The 16916-nt window shown below is 37.9% G+C and overlaps 1 protein-coding gene across 2 annotated transcripts in view; it reads left to right on the top strand.

Annotated features, from left to right (window-relative positions):
* The first annotated feature begins 405 nt into the window (after positions 1 to 405).
* The window catches only part of ZNF280D (zinc finger protein 280D), a 296039-nt gene continuing 279528 nt past the window's right edge, over positions 406 to 16916 (top strand). For both annotated transcript variants that reach the window (XM_037020971.2, XM_037020969.2), the window contains exon 1: positions 406 to 1156. The gene's annotated coding sequence lies outside the window, so the exon portion shown is untranslated. The remainder of the gene's footprint in view (positions 1157 to 16916) is intronic.

The following is a 16916-nucleotide window of genomic DNA, read 5'->3' as shown; positions in this document are numbered from 1 at the left end:
CTACGATTTCCGCCGATCCCAGCTGGAGGGAACCCGGAATCCAATTACTTTTCCCGAGGGTGCGCAATCCACCCGCCCGCCGCGGAGAGGCCAGCGGGGGTCGAGGAGCCTCCGAGGCTACCCCTCCCGCGCCCGCCCGGGCTTCTGGCCCCGGCGGCCCCGGGCGGGGCGAGCAGAGCGGTGGACGGACGCGCGGCACAGCCGCCGGGACTATTTGTCCTTCCGCGCGCTGCACCGCGGCCCCGGCACCGACGTCAACCAGGCTGAGTGACAGGAGATTAGCCAAGGGCTTCCCCCGCCGCGCGCCCCAAGCCAATCGGCGGCGCGCGGGCGGTGCTCGAGGGCCGCTCACACGCACATTCCAGAATTAACGCCTCACACGCCTCACAAGAACATCCTCAACCTCGCGCGCGCTCACGCTCCCATTCCCATCCCGCGCTCCCGGCGTTTCCCAGGGCCGGGCCGGGACCGGACTCCTGGGCCCCTGAGGCTGCTCTCTAAAGTGAAAGTGAAATGAGGAAAGAAGGCCAAGTGGTCTGTAGGAGAAGGGAAGTTAGCATCTGCGTCAAGGTTTGCCCTACTTGTCCACCACCGTCCAGGCCTGCCCACCGACTGCAGTGAAGCTACGGAGACCTGGACGGGGAGGAAGAGGACATCCCTCCTGGTTCTTTAGAAATTGGGTGGAGAGCTCTTTCAGTATCCTTGAGTGTTCTCTAGTAGGAGGATCGTAAACTAGTGGATTTCTCACTGAGTTTTCAGCTGTGATCAGAATACTTCCTATATCCTTTCTCCAACTGGGGGAAAAACAAAGGCAACACTCTCCTTCACACATTGTCAGACTTACCAGGCCACAATTGACATACACGCTTGAAGGAGAAAGTGCTCTATTGTGTCTTGTTTTATATGTTGAGTTACATCCTCCTGAGACTGTGGCTGACCCTTAGGCCCATGGCGGTCCTGAATGTGACTGACATGCGTGATTAGCAGGCTAGTGAGAGAGAACCAGGGAAATTGCTATCAAAACAATTACATACAGGGACATCAAAACAATGACTTGGGAGCCCCCAGGGACTTAGAGACCTTCCTAGCTCTGCCACTGATGCCCTCTGGGATGTGGCCAAGTCAGATCATCTCTTTGTGTCTTCGTCCCTTCCTGGTAAGTTAAAACTATTCTTACTGCTCCCTATCTCAAAGTATATTATAAAAATAAACATAGATAATTGAGGTGAAAACCTATTTAATGGAGATGAAGGATTTGTTTTGGGTGGGATGGTGGTGGTGGTGGTTAAAAGGCACTCTGAACAGAAGATTCTGTAAAAAGAAGTCATTTGACTTTCAGTCTAAAACTTGGTTATTTCAGTTAAATTTAGTACATATGTGTTGAGCCCAACTCTGTAGATGCAGAATTCTATGCTGGGTTCTATATGGTTTTCATAAGGGCTATAACCTGCTAAAACCATGCTAACTGCTGCATGCAGACCTTCCCCTATGCCTGTGCCAATTCCCATTCTTAATTCTTGGCCATTTGCATTCTCTATTTCTGCTCAAGGGCCAAAAAGCACTGCTATATATGGATACAGAATGGTCCTGTGGTTAGGGCTCCCCCCATATGCCTGAACTGTAGCTTGGGTAGCAGACGTGTCTCAGGATGTCTGTGGAACTGATGAGGCAAGGCCCCAAAAGCTTGTTTACTGGAGTGACTAAGTAACTTCTGGGACAGAACATGTCCTCAGTGAAGAAGGAGCCAACCACAGTGAGCTTGTGCTTGTCCTTGAACCAGGAAGAAAGACTAAGTCTTAAGATGGGAGAAGTCTTTTTGCATCCTGTCCTGTGTCTCCTGGGCCTTTTCTGAGTCCAGTAGGAGAGAGAAGGTGGTGGGAAGGGAGAAGAAAATGGAGGGAAACTATAGGTGAAAGTTGAAATATGTTTCAAACTTTCAAATTCTATGTTGCACATTCTTAACACATGCTCTCTTTTACTAGAAAAGATCAAACTGTTAACAAAACTGCAAGCAACAGAATACCTAACTAGAGGTGACTTTTGAAAAATAAGAAATTCATTGTCTCATAAAATATATTTGGAGAAAAGTGGTCCTTTATTAGTTAATTGAGTAACTCAAGGATGTCCTCAAAGACCCACGTGGATTTCTTCTTTCTGTTCTGCCATCCTCAGATGATGATACTTTCTCCTGCCATCTTCCTTAAAGGCTACAACATAGCTTCTGCATTTCTTGGCATCAAATTCAGTAGGGCATCCAGCAAGGAAGAGGAATATTATCTACCACCTCTTTGTGTTTCTTTCTGTCTCTTTCTCAATAGGTTCCTTCATCTTTCAGAATCTTTCTGATGTACTCCCCTTCAGCACATATTAATTTTTCTATCTTCCTCCATATTCTTTCTTTACTGTCCCAGTGAAGAAGTAATTCAGCTCTATTTTGGACCCTAGCCTTCTATCTGTCTACCTACTTAAGACCTTGTGCTTGTCCTAGCTCCTCACATTAGTCCTGAAGCCACATATCCCATCTGCAGGCTGTTCCACTTAAGTACTCCATTAGTGAGAATCAGAGATATGAAACCACTGCCACACCTTTTTTTTTTTTTGTCCCAGGAGAATCCAGATTGAAAGATTGAAAAATGCAAGAACTTGTCCAAATCCTACGCAGTGGGGCTTGGGCAGGAGTTGAGGGTGAGGGCTAAGGTCAAGCTTTATCTTATCCTATCAGGGTTCTGTATCTGGGGCTTCTCTGTCTGCCTCTGCATTGGGGGAGTGCCATGTGGTATCCTCAGCTACTTGATTTTAGACTGCTTCCATTTTGCCTTCTTTCTCTTCACCAGTACCAATCTCCTAGAGATTGGATCTCTATTTTTCTGAGTAACAACCTGCAAGAAATCTGATAATGGCAGGCTTGAACCTGAAACTTGTTCCATTTCTTTCCTATACTCAATATTTTTTCATTTAATAAATATTAAGTGTTGACTCACTTCCAAGTACTGCCCTATGTGCTAGGAAGACATTGGTGAATAACTCAAGAGTTCTCTGCCTTCAGTGGATTTACATTCTGGTGAGGGAACTTTGTCTCTCCATAGGCTTGGCATGAAATTCAGGGTTATCTCACAGGGACCAGAATGGACATAAAACTTAAAAGCAAAGCCGTGTCATTAAGTCTATGCAGCATAACCCATGTTTTAATCCTTCACAAACAACTACCATTATTAGTCTAAATTATTTTGATCTTTACCCAACTCATAACATATCACATCTTTTCACAAAAGCCATTGTTTCAGACAATTACAGTTTCCAACAAGATAAACACCATGTAGGGCAATACACTTGTGATACAGTACATTTTATTAATAACATGCCTTGTCAGCTGAGTGGGCTAGGCTATGGATGGATGATTACAGCAAATAGGAAGCCTCTATCTGATACAAAATTATGTATCATCAGAGTTGTACCCTATCTCTGCTCACAGTCAGGAACCTGCCAGATCTTATTCAGCAGAACAGTTTGTAGATTCATTGTCAGGAGACAAAAATACTTAGCACTACCTGCCTTCATTTGGCTATACTTGCCTGACGATGTATAGTAAAATCAAATTTTAATTTTTTAAAAAACCTTTTCGGAATCCACCCAGGTTTATTATCCCCATTTTTATTTTTAGTAGAAAATAGGTTCACCAATAGAGGGCTATACTATATTGAAATACAAAGCTGCTTATTTATTTTCAACTAGTAGCTCTTTTGCTTCTGATGGTGTCATGTACCCTCAGTGTCTAATTTATCTTGACAGTGTCTGAAGTGGAAGTAAACCAATTCAGACTGCAGGTCCTGAAATATGAGTCAGAGAGGTGGATATAGCAGAAGTGAAATGAGAGCATTTAAATGAAATATGAATTTAAGTCAATCTGAATAATTCCCTTAGCACCTCAGTCCAGGAAAAGAACCTGTAAGGGTTTTAATCCTCTCTTGACTCATGATGAAGTGCATGACCCTTATCGAGTCAGTTAATTAATCTCTGTGTCTTAGTGTCCACGTTTTTACAACAGAGCTAATAAGACCTGTGGTGCACTTGCACTTAGAGTTCAGGAGAAAAGAGAATTACATTATTTTCTGTGTAATGTAGCTGATAACTATCAATCAATTATCAACAGGAACTTATTGAGCCCTGCACTACCCACCATATGCACAAGCCCTTGCAAGTACCTTACATATAAATGCTAAATAATTTTTCTTTTACATGATGAATGAGAAAATGAATGAGTAACTTACTGTGTGCCAGGACCTGGGCCATGGAAGACCCAAGTTGCATCTGTGCCTTTAAGGAACTAACCTTCTAGTAAAATAAGACATACATAGATTAAAAGGTACTTAACAATTAAGGTGTGAAATGCCAAATGAGTATTATGGTCCATCATCTTAAAGCCAAAATTTCTAGGTTCTTAGCCTCATTATGAATTCTTCCCTAAAATTGACCTACTTGAGAGTATACCTGTCGTATTTTTGTGGAGAAGTATTAGAGTATGTTTAATAAAAAAAGACTTTTAAGTATAGAAATGTATTTCATTAGAATAATAATTCTGTAGGGAAGTGAAATTGAAATTTAAGTTCAAGGTGGAAAAAAAACTGTTAAAAAGGAACTTGCTTGTATTACTTCTTTTTATATTTTTATTGAGGTATAGCATTCATATGGTAATATGCACAAACCACCACCTAAATCAAGATGTAGGTGATCCCCTTCCCCACCATAATATTTCTCAGTTAATCTCCTCCTATCTACCCAGAGATAGTCATTTTTCTGATTTCACCTGTGGAGTACTTTAGCCTGTTCTTGGGAGTTATGGAATTATATGGTATGTTCTCCTTTGTGCCACACTTCTTTTGTTCAACATTTTGTCTGTATGATGCACAGTTCATCCTTTTTAGTTATGGCAAAATATCTATTCTGAAAGTGTGGTCTGAGGAGCCCCTGGTGGTGGGAGAGAGAGGGGGTCCCTGAGAATTTTCAGGGAGGTCAATGAGTCAAATGTGTTTTTGTAATAATTTAGGATTTTATTTGCCTTTTTCAGTGCACTTATGTGTTCACTGATGGTGCAGAAGCAGTGATGGTTAAAAATGCTGGCACCTTAGCATGAATATTTTTTTCTTAGCCAGGCTCAAAGAGAAAGAAAAGGTTTCTGAGACTTTTTCATTTCCTTTGACAAATTGCATGTGTGACCTTGGGACAAGTATCTTGATTTCTCACTTTGATTCACACCCCACATCCAATCCATCAGTAAGTTTTATTGACTCTGATTCCAAATTTTGTATGTTACTATATCTGGAATCAACCATTTCTCATCATCTCTACTTCAACAGCCCTAGTTAAAAATGTCATTATGTCTTGTCTACTGCAAGAACATCCTAGCTGATCTCCCTCTCCAGTACACGTGAGTCAAGTCTGCTGGGCTTAGAGAGAGTTGAGGCCCTGTTGTGAGCATGGCTCAGAGTGCATTGGAAGGATCACAGGGAGGTGGTTACTGGGCCTGTGCTGGGGTCTGTGAGCTGGCTGAGGGACTGTGCACTTTGTGTGCACAGCTGGAGCAGAGCCAGAAAACACTCCCCCGACCCATGCACGTTCATAGATGGTACAGCAGTAGAAGGAGCAAAATGCAGCAATCAGGAGCCAGAAAGTGAAGCCCCCTGCCTCCTACAATGTCCCTCCTCCCTCCTGTGCTCTCTACTGATCAAGTTTAACACTATGCTCACTGTAAAGGAGAACTGTTGTAGAGCAGGTACGAAAAAGGGAACTTAGAGCTGAGAGGCAAGACACTGGTAGCTGGCACAATGTCTTTCAAAATAATAAATAAATCTTAACTATCTTCACAAATCACCATAGTATAAGACTTATTCTTTGTTCTGGGATTATTCATTAATTATATGGAAGCAGAATTTAAATTTAGAATTTACAATTTCCTAGCCTTTGTTCTCATTTTTATGTGAAGTTTCTTCTATGAACTTGATGGGTACAATTAATAACAAAACATACAAAATGGTAATGCCTGAAATGGAAAAAAGATCCCTAGGGACCAAATGCCAGAGTCCCTGAAGCACATCTAGCAGATATCTAGGCAGAGCTGAGGATGGACAGCAATGCTTAGTGTTTAGAAGAATTACTACAGTGCTTCTTTCAAATTGATATATTCTCCAAGGGGTAAGACTACATAATTTCCTGTGTGCATCACTCTTTAAGAGCAGAACTCATCTGTTACACAAATGAATTCATCACAATAGCCACCTAGTCGAAAACAAGTCCCAGGTTATGCTTGGGGAAGGTAAGATTTGAGAGTAGACTTAGGACAAGAGAATAGATGTATGACGCTGGGTGTTTGTGTCCCCACAAAATTCATGTGCAGAAGCCCTAACCCCCGAGTGAGGCGGTATTTGGATATGGGGTCTCCAAGGAAGTAGTTAAGGTTAAATGAGGTCATAAGGGTAGGCTCTGATCTAATAGGACTAGAGTCCCTGTAAGAAGAAACACCAGAGAACTCACTCCCCACTTCCCCCACACCCACCCCCTGCACTTGCTGAGGAAAGGCCGTATGAGTAGACAGCAAGAAGGTGACCATTTACATCCCAAGGGGGAGCACTTAACAGACACAAACCCTTTTGGCATCTTGACTTTGGGACTTCTAGTCTCCAGAACTGTGAGAAAACACATTTCTGCTATTTAAGCCACCTGGCCTGTGGTATTTTGTGATGACAGCCCTCTCAAAGTAATGTAGGAGGTGACTCTCACGTAAAAGCCCTTAGAGTGAAGCACTATCTGGAAAAGGAAAGCTTGGGGCAGCATGAGTTCTCAGGATACTTGTGTGTACTGAAACTAAGGAAGAGATGGAAAAAAAAGAGTGGACCAATTGCAAAAACAAATTTCTTTCATTATATTACCATTTTGCTTAAAACTGGCATTTTTAACCAATGGAGGGAAAGGGGATTAAGGTATCCCCAAAACATATTAACAACCACACATTTTTCTACTTGGCTTTAGAATGATTTTTTTTAAATGTTCTCATCTGAATATAAGTCTATAGCAGTACAGTTTTCAAAGTAAATAAAGTCTTAATTCAGAAGTCAAGAAACTAGTTTTCTTTCTTATGTACAGTGTAAGCTCTAAGACCTACTTCCAACCAGAAAGCCTCTCCTACATAGAAATGTAACTTCAAGTGCTTACTTGGCTCTTCTGAGTACAGAGTACACTTGAATTTGATTTGACCCCTCTACAGAAAAACCCAACACGAAGTGTAGAGATATCCATTAGGTTATAAATTAGGTGATTTAGGGATAAACTCAGTAGTAGTCTGAATCCAAGCTAGCAGATGCTCAGCAAAGCCACTGAGTGAACAAATGTAGTACGGGAAGTAAACAAAGTGTTACAGCTTTGCCCCAGGCTTTGTTTTCTAGATATATTTTTCCCAAAGACATCCTCATTGTATCTCTTCATGAAGGTCAGTTTAGTAATGCACCCTTGAATTTATTTCCCCTTCTATTCTGCCTCATTTGCTTGTTTCCTCACTCTCAGTGTCCTGGGATTACACCTCCCAGTGAAGTGCTAATCTTCATATTTGCTCAGGGTCTGTTTGCTAGATAATCCAAGCTAAGACTGTGCCCAAAGCAGTATCAAGATAAGTGCCTAAGAAGATACTTTATAAATGAACTTAGGGTCAAAATTTGCTGCAGATACAGAAATGTGAATAATTACCTTTTGGTTAATTTGAGAATTCTTGACAATAAAGAACCCAAACATTCATATTAAAGGACAAAACCATCATTTATGACATTGACGTTTTTAGAGAATACTTCCTTTTGTATAGAATGTTCTTTATTTGGGATTTGTTTGATGTTTTCCCATTCTTAGATTCAAGTTATACATACCTGGCCAGAATATTACATAGTGCTATTATGTCCTTCTTAGGACATGATATATAGAGGTATTTATGTCTATAATATCAATTTATTAGTGACGTGAATTTTGGTCATCTGTTCAAGGTTGTTAATCCTTTTTTAAAATGTGCACTTAAATGTCTCTATTTTTCTCCTTTATAACCTCATCATAGCTTGACAACACTGCCACAGTGTAGCGAGCTTCATTACTATTGCCTCATGCTCTGGCCCCTTCTGTATCCCAACAAAAATGTAAGCATCACAGAGGCAAGATTATTGCCTGTTTTATTCACTGACAGAAAATATTCCAAGCACATGGTATAATGTTTAGCACATATTTACTGAAGGACTGAATAAAGAGATAACTATGATTAGTAGAATGTTGAATAACATAATTTATTATAATAAAAGTGCTTTCTGACAGAATATTATTAAAGCAATGCTAATTCAGCAGTCCATAGTTATAGGCAACAAGATTAGGATGGAAAATATATGATTGAGGATAATTTATACCCCCAATTTTGCCCATATATTTCCACAAAACCATCATTAGCAAAACTGACTGATTTAAGATGCCTTGAAAATTCCTCTTGTCATTTGCTCTGGAGGTGTAATACTAATAGAAATGAAATGGCTAAAAAGTGGGGAGAAAGTAGAGTTATGGAAGGGAGAGAATGAATGTTGCATGGACATATCTAGATTTCCTCCCCAGACCTGAATTGGATCATATACAGACAGGTTTCACTTTGCATGATTCTGACATGCATGATTTCCAGTTACCATGCTTTAGTTAAATAACCCAATATTCCAACATCACAGTTCACATTTCAGTTACATGGTTCAATTCAGTTCAGTAATTGCATAAAATACAAACTTTGTTGCTAGATCTTCAGTCCACAAATCACTACAGTAACAACAGGTGTACATCATAGCTAAAAATTGCATCACTTCTTTCAAAGTCTGTCAGTGACTGGTCATTTTGCATCTGTTATTCAGTTCATCACAGGCAGCAAAAGTGTGCAGTTGCGTTGCAGTCTTATTTCCCAGTGATAAATTCAGTGATATTTTATAAAAATGTATAATCAAAAGGGAATTGACAACAGACATGAAAGTACAGAAAATAACCCAAAAGTGATGCTGCTGGAAGTAAAATTTGAATTGAACATGAATGGAATTATAAAAAGAATAACTGACAGTGGAAATGTTAACACTGCCACCATTTAAAAGACTCTAGAAATGTAGCCAGAGGAATTTAGTGAAGGTGAATTTATCAACATAAGGAAAGTGACTGTGACAAGAAGGATGAAGATGTCCTAGAAGTAACACAGGCAAAAAACCCTCCACATTAAAAGAAATTTTGGAGATATTCACAACATGAATATCAAAGAATAAAATGTTGGAAACTGATCCAAATTTAGGAGGGAGTGTAACAATTCACTAGGGCGTACAAAAAGATCCTCACTCCCTATAGTAAGTTATACAATGAGCAGAAGACAAGCAGTATTCAAGCTACTCTTGATACACTTTTAACAAAGAAATAAAACACCTTAATTCTTGATGTTTCTAATGCCCTAAATTCCAATATACTAAATAAATAATAATCTTACTATTTAAAAAATTTTCTCTATACATGTATAGACAGTAAGAGAGTTAATGTTTTGAAAAAATGTTAACAGTCACAGAACAACCATAATTTGTCCATTGATTTTTAAGATTACTTGCACAGTTTCAGCTTGTAAGCTCATGTTTGCAGTTCTTCACTGCCATGCAAAATAAAGATTGCCTTTATTAAGTTTAGGGTAAAGTCCAGGTTAAATGCTTAGAAATGAAAAATAGAAAGTCCTTATGACAGTCATGATCTTAAGAAAATAAAGAACCACTGACTGGAAATGATAAGCTATAGACGTTAGCCTCCTACTTGGATCAATCCCAAATCTATATCTCTAGCTTGTGTCTCCAAGTGACTTCTGGGCGTTCCACTGGCACTTCATGTACAACACATCCAAAGCTGAACTTCCTTCTAATCCTGCCACCTACCAAAAAGCCCCAAGCAACTAATTTCTCTATAAAAGAATATCGTTTAGGATTAGTTTTGATGGCTAGTAACAGAAACCTGAAATAATAGTTGCTTAAATAAGATATTTATTTTCCTACCAAAATAAAATTCCAGAATTAGGCAACTTACTAATTAAAAGGAATCCATCTTTTTGTTCTACAATTCTTAGCATGAAGTGTCTCTCTTCAAGTTACTGTATGGTCACAAACTGGATGCTGGTGCTCCAGCCATCACATTCCGGACAGAAAAAAGGAAGGTAAAGAAAAAGTACTGCCATTCTGCTGAGTCAATGTATATTAGAGAGATTTTATGGATGCTCCACCCAAAGATGTCTCCTTATGTCTTATGTTATTATGTCTTATTAATGGAAAGACTAGAGTCTGGAAAATACAGTTTTTATATAGTTCTTAACCTGGGCATGTTGCCATCTTTGATACTGTATAGGTCAATTACATAAGAAAATGGGTAAAGTAGATATTAGAGAAGCCATCAGGGTTTTTTTGTCAGGCATCACTAATGATTCTACCATTTACCTAGTCATTAAGTCAGAGGCCCTGGAAATATCTGAGACTTCTGTTTTCTTCACTGCCCATATCTAAGGCTAGTTTGTTATGCTTTTTAACTTTCTTTCAAGCTTGAGACTCTACTCTTTCCTTTAATGTTTCATTGTCTAGAATAGTGCATGACACACACTATGCTTATAAATGTTTGTGTAATGCTGATTCAATAGCTGCTTTTCAGACAATGGGAGAAGTTATCTAAGTAAACTTTGTTTTTTATTTTTTTTATTGATGTGTAATTGAACTTTAAGTTGGGGCCTTCAAATAATATTCAAAAAGTATTCCTATTATGTTATAAAATGTAATTCCTGGAATTTTTTAAGTCACAAAATAATTCTTTATTCTCTAACACTAGTGGGATTTGAATTAGTTATTCAACTTCAGTAGTATGAAACACAGGCAAACACACTCCCTTCTCTAGTATTTAATTTTTCTTAATTGTATAATTTTACTAGTTTGCGTCCCTTGTGCTCTCTCCTGTAAGCCTCTCTGAGATATTCTGCAGCATGCCCATGAGCATGCTCAAACACACACACACACACACACACACACACACACACACACACACACACACACACACTGTGATGGCCTCAAAAATCGCATTCCTTGGTGAGTCAAAATGTCAAACATCTCAGTGGCAGGTATGAAAAACAGTAAGCCTGTCCCTGCTGAGCCACCTGCTGAATATTCCATATGCTATGTGCTATTTTAGGAGAAAGGAAAGTTTTAAGATGTATTCTCTTCTTACTGCTCTGCAAGGAGTCTCCTTTCCTTTCCTTCTCAAACAGCTACAGCAGAAACTTACATGAATGCAAAATGCAAGTGGTACTAGAAAAAGGCTTAATTTGAAAGAATTCACTGAGTGGCTTAAATAAACCTGTTAGGTTAAGTTTATTGTTCTGGAGAGAATAAACAGTGTGACTGGCTTTGGATTGATGGACTTCACTGGATTAGGGCAAGGCTGACAAATTGGGATAAAATATTTGGCAGTTGTTCTTTACCCTGGGAGAAATGACCAACTTACTTTAAATCCACTTCCTGCAGCTGGTTAGTGGGTGGCCAGGTCTGCATCTTATCCATTGTAGCCAAGTAGCATTTCTTGACTTTGACAGGTTGTCCCCATTTGATTAGATATTTTGACAAAACAATGTATGTCACAGATCATTTTCAAAGTATTTTTATTTCTCCAAATCCTGACTTTCTGGTATAAATGAAGACCTGCAAGCTCTGAACGTGCTCAGAAAGTGGGTTGTTTTGACAAGCCAGAGAGTAGACTGTTTGCCAGCAGTTTGCAGGCCAGAATTATAGTAGCGGTCATATTACAAATGATTTTTTTTCTTTACCTATAAAATACTCCTTTGTAGCTTTAGATATTGCAATCGTTCAAATAATTTTAACACAGTAGCATTGGAATGGGGCAGTTGGAGCAAATACACAAGATAATTGTTGCAGTTTCTTATAACATTTGAAGTCATAATTTCATTAAGATGATTTTTCAAATTAAAAGTTTATATGAAGTTGAAGTCATTTCAACATGAATGATTCTGCGTAATAAACTGGATGTGCAAAAATTCAAATATTCAGAAGTTATGAGACAAGGCATCAACTAGATATACAAAGGCTAATGACTCACTTTAGAAATATTTTAGGCCTTCTGTGCTGTGTATTAGAAAAAGTGCCCCCACCCCCAACTCCCATTTCCTTTTGCTGTAGAGCACTTATGACTGCTGTGTTTATTTACTGCTCTTTATTTATTTTTTAATCTGTGCCTCTGTGATGTATCCTCATTTCCTCCTAACATTTTAATTTATTCATTCTAAAAGCCAGAAGTTTCCATAAAGTATTAGCTGATCAGTTAAGAATTATTTTTTATCTCTTTAGCATTTGTACTAAGCGTAACATTGGCATTTTATATTTCAATTTTGGGTCTTATTTGGAAAATTATCACTATTTTGTCAGAATTATTTTTGGAACTTAATTTTTTCTTTATTCTTAAATCTGATTTTTTATTAAAGATAGGGGTCTTCTTAAGAGACTGCTTTATTTATTTATTTATTTTGGTGTCATTAATCTACAATTACATGAAGAACATTATGTTTACTATGCTCCCCCCTTCACCAAGTCCCCCCCTCCACATACCCCTTGACAGTTAAGAGAATGCTTTTTACCATAAATTTGATTTTAGCAAGGGCAAGTTTGGATTTACATGAGAGGAGCCTCCAATTGATCTTCAACTGAAAGTCATAATTTTGCAAAGGAGAGGTGTCAGTCAACTCTTACTTACCCACCTCACATCTTCCTTATTTACAGCTAGGTGGTTTTGGGCCAGTTATTTAATATCTCTGGGCCTCAATTCCCTTATCTATAAAATGTGGATGATAATAGCATCTACTCCTATGATGGTTGTGAGCATTAAAAGAGTTAATGTGTACAAAGTGCTATGAATATACCTGGCACATAGCTATAGCTATTTTATTATTATTACCTCTATATAGATACTTTTTTCTATATTTTCTGCTTTTTTATTCCTCTTTTCTCTGTCCCCTTGTGAGGGAACAAGTTTTTTCCAAGCATGCTAGGAGATAAAGAAGTGTGATCTGGAGCTATAGTTACAGTATAGTCCTTCTTGTAAACCAAAATGTTTAAATCCCGAAAAAAAGAAGGTCCATATTGCACAACCTCGGGGTGCCATCCACCTTTTAGTCAGAGTGACTGCTATTCCTGAAATTGTGCAGTGGATAATCCATGTAGCCATACATTGCAGTTCTGAACCCTACCATTTAACATTTTATCTTTTCTTTTTCATATACATATAAGTATGTTTACTCATTATATGACTTACACACATTAAAAAGTTTACACATTTGTTCCCCTATACTGGTCTTTGTTTTACCTTTCCAAAGGTGTTGACATTCAACTGAGAATTGTGTGTTTGTGTTGAAAAATTGTATTCACACCTATGTGAAGTATTAATAATGAATGTAAGTAATGGAAAAATGTAAGTAAATTGCACTAACCAGGATGAAAAATTCTCCTAATTTATAAATAGGATTGCTTTTTCTTTATGAGATGATTATAGCTAGATCAAAGCAAAGTATTGAATAGAACCAAAACATTAGATTAATTGACCACTACATGATAGGCTGATAGTAGATTTCCTGTCACTAACTGAAAGGCATAGATAGGCTATGATAAGCCTGACTGACTGAATCTTCCAGTGATGTTGATATCTGCTTCTGTTGTGTGTCTGTAGACACTGCCAGTGATTTGAGTCAATATAGCACTTTTAATTTTTGTAAATAGAATGCTTCATCTAGTTAGTTCTTTGGTTGATATGAGGAAAAATTGTTCTCTGATGAACTATTTCAAGAAATATTCTTTGAAATTTGAATACTGTGATGGTTTTATTTCAATAGAATTTATGACCAGTAATAGAACTACATACAGGTGATACTGGATTTCTATGCATTCCTTTCTGCCATTTAAGCATCACAGATGTTTCCTTTATTCATAATGAGTTAATCCCACTGCCATTCATGCACAAGGAAAGAAGGAGAAGGCACCCAAAGGTCTATGTAGCTAGAGGGTGCAGAAGAAGCAAAAAGCCTAGCTAGTTTACTAATTTGATAATTCACCCTCAAATAATTGAAATTTGATGTATTTGCATTAGAAATGTGTAAATCAGGAACACTGAAGTTCAGCACATTCTGTGCTAAAACTGAAAGAGCACTCAAATGGACTGAACCATGTTTTATGATGTGCTTTCAGTCTTTGGTATAGAATTTCCCTGTTTATGGAGGGATCACAACTGAAAATAAAACTGTAACTTTAACCATTGAGGTGAATGTTCTGTGTACAATGATCTCTTCCTTCTCAAAATCACCATTCAGTTCATCTACTAAGAATTATACTGTGCTATTTTTGAGAATTTGAAGATGAATAAAACATGGTCCCAGTTCTTAAGTAGTTTTATCTCAATCCATACCATTGAAAGAGAGTAAGGGATAAAGGTATGGGTAGAGGAATCTTGGAGGAGGGTGTGGAAAGGAGTAGAGGGGACCTTTGGGTCTTATTCTTTACAGGGCTCCTTTTAACAATCACTGACGGATTGTTCTGGCCAGATTACCTCCCCATATTTTTGCCAGCTTCAAGTATTACCAATCTATCTTGTTTTTGTTGATAATAAGATATTCGTCTGATAAATATGGTGGTAAAACTCATGTACAAGTGACTTTTTGGGTGCCATCAGTGACACAAAATGATTGTCCTCCAGCAGCTCACAATATATTTGTTGAGAAGACCCCACATAAGTAACTCCAAAACAAATCAAAAAATGGTTAATATAATACTAGAATTATAGATAATGGACAATGGGGGCAGGGTTTAGTGTAGAAAAATCAGGTGCTTGATCAAGACTACACCATTGGTAAGCAGCACAGCTGGAATTTGAGATCAAATTTTTATGTTCCCAAGACCAGCATTCTTTTCACTTTAAAATTGCAGCATACAATATCATAAATATCAGGCCCTATCAAGAGAATTAACAACATTAAAATTGTTTTCAGAATTTCATGGAGTACTTGTACTAATTATTGTAATTTTAGACACTTTGGTGTACTGCACAGCCTTTCTAATATTCTGATTTGCATACAACCAGAGAAAAATTCATTGTTTCTTTACAATGCGGTAGAAAGAACATGAATACTGAAATATGTTGTTATTCAGGTTTTCTTTTCTCAATTTTCTCACTTATAAAAACCTTGCAGTACTGTGGTAGAGATTAAATGAAATAGGTAATATAAGGTCCATGGCAGCATTTGTCACTGAGTGGTCACTCCAGAAAGGTGAGTCATCTTCCCTGGAGTAAAAAGAAAATACACCTTTAAGCCAATCTGAGAAGATATATTAAAAGCTGGCCAGAATTGAGGGAATATCTTGTTTACCTCCCTTATTGCCCAGACTTGAGCATAGAAAACTAGTGCATCGAAATGCTTTTCTCTAGGTTGTATAGGTAGATTTAGGCAGAATAAGTTCTATCATATTTCAGTTACTTTGTGCTTAAACACCTTATTTCCAAGGACATACTGGAGGGGACTATTGTCAATGTGTTATACATTCAATAATAAGATTATGGGAAAATAGTTTGTGTTTCTTTAATCATTAATGATATTGAACATTTTTTAAATTTATTTTTTACAGCTTTACTGAGATATGATTGACACATAACATCATGTAAATTTTAAAATGTACAACAGTGATTTTATATGTGCATGTATCACAAAACAATTATCACAATATCATCTCTATCACCTCACACAGTTACAATTTCTTTTGTGGCGAAAACTTTTAAACTCTACTCTCTTAGCAGCTTTCAAATATACAGTATTGTTAACTATAGTCATTATGCTGTATATTATATCCCCAGAATTTATTCCTCTTGTAATTGGAAGTTTGTAGCCTTTGATTACCTTCAGAGCACCTCCCACTATTCCTTCCCTCTGCAATCACTAATCAGTTCTCTGATTCTGTGACTTTGGTGTTTTTAGATTCCACATATGACTGAGATCATACAGTATTTGTCTTTTTCTGTCTGACTTATTTCACTTAGCAGCATGCCCTCAAGGTTCATCTATGTTGTAAATAGCATAATTCCTATCTTTTTTTAATGACTGAATACTTCAAAATTTGTACAGAACCACAAAAACTCTGAATAGCCAAAGCAATCCTGAGAAGAATAAAGCTGTGGGCATCACACTTCCTAATTTCAAACTACACTACAGAACTATAATAACTGAAACAGAATGGTATTGGTATAAAAACAGACCCATGGACCCATGGAACAGAATCACAAGCCCAGATAAACTCAAGCATATACAGTCAACTAATATTTGGGAAGGGAGTTAAGAATACTCACTAGAAAAAAAAATAGTCTCTTAAATAAATGGTACAGGAAAACTGGATATTCATATGCAAAAGAATGAATTTTTAGTATTTTATGCCATTTTTGTTTCTTAAACTGTGCAGAAAAATTAACTCAAAATGGATTGAAAACTTGAATGTAAGACATGAAGTCATAAACCTCACAGAAGAAAACCCAGAGAAGGAGCTCCTTGACAGAGGTCTTGGCAATGATTTTATGGATGTAACATATAAAACACAACCAGCAAAAATGAACAAGTGGAAGATAATATAGATTGGATTAAAGATGGCAGCATGAGAGAAGAGACAGAGGCTTCCTCCTAAAACCACATACAATTAGAAAATATAGTTGGTGCAACTAATCCTGAGAGAGCAACAGGAAAGAGGACTGCGCCAGACTGCACACACCTGGAGAAAAGCGCAGACCTCACAGAACAGGGTAATGTACGAGAGCCATGGCCTGGT

This window comes from Manis javanica, chromosome 8 (assembly GCF_040802235.1).
Source record: "Manis javanica isolate MJ-LG chromosome 8, MJ_LKY, whole genome shotgun sequence".
Lineage (NCBI taxonomy): Eukaryota > Metazoa > Chordata > Mammalia > Pholidota > Manidae > Manis > Manis javanica.
This window is presented reverse-complemented; position numbering and strand designations above follow the sequence as displayed.